This window comes from Primulina eburnea, chromosome 1 (genome assembly GCF_022965805.1).
Source record: "Primulina eburnea isolate SZY01 chromosome 1, ASM2296580v1, whole genome shotgun sequence".
Taxonomy (NCBI): Eukaryota; Viridiplantae; Streptophyta; class Magnoliopsida; order Lamiales; family Gesneriaceae; genus Primulina; species Primulina eburnea.
Window position 1 is genome coordinate 24,327,937 of NC_133101.1, and position 1,037 is coordinate 24,328,973.

The window sequence follows — 1,037 nt, forward strand, 5'->3', positions numbered from 1 at the left end:
CGCACATGCGCGACCGGATGCGCGCACATGCGCCAAAAAGGCAGAAGACCTCGCGCATATGCGCGAAAGATGTCGCGCATATGCGCGAGCCTATGCAGTTGAGTACCAGTAGGCCTCGCGCATATGCGCCAGTAATGTCGCGCATATGCGCGAGTTGCCAAGATCGAGACCAGTAGGTCTCGCGCATATGCGCCAGAAATGTCGCGCATATGCGCGAGACATGCAGAATGAAGAAGTGACATTTGGCTTGTTCATGTACGTGGTATATATATATATATACATGCAAAGCAACATTCAGAAAAGAAGGAAACGGAAATTCAGAGGAAACTTTGGTTCTTTGATTTTAGAATTCGATTCATGAGAAATCCGTCCGTTAGATTTTAAATCCGACTTCGGTACCGTGCTCCTAGCAACGCAGACTACTACGGGACGTAAGTTTTATTACGTTTTGACATGTTTTGAAATTATGATGTTGTTAGAATTGAATACACGTCATATATACTGTTCTTGACATGTTAGACAGCGTAGAATCGATGTCAGATTAAGAAACGGACTGAATATGGAATTGTTATGAATTTCAGAATGAAATTGACTAGAATTGATATCAGATTTGTACGGTGATATATATGTATATGGTTACATATATATATATATATATATATATATACACACATATATGCAACAAACAACGTATATATGTAATGTTATAGCCATATATATATATATACACGTATATGCCTATATATATATACATACATATATACATGATGTATATGGCTGTATATGGCTATATATGATATATATGTTTATCGCTTTATATGATATATATCTATATGGCCATATATGATATATATGTCTATCTGGCAATATATGATATATATATATATATATATATATATGCAACAAACAATTTATATAAATATATTAACATATAACAGCATGTATGCAAGCACTACAAGAGATCTCACCCGGCTAATGTATTGAAGAAGTGGAAACGAAATTGTGGGTGAATTTACGGTAGTGGTGATGAATGGAAT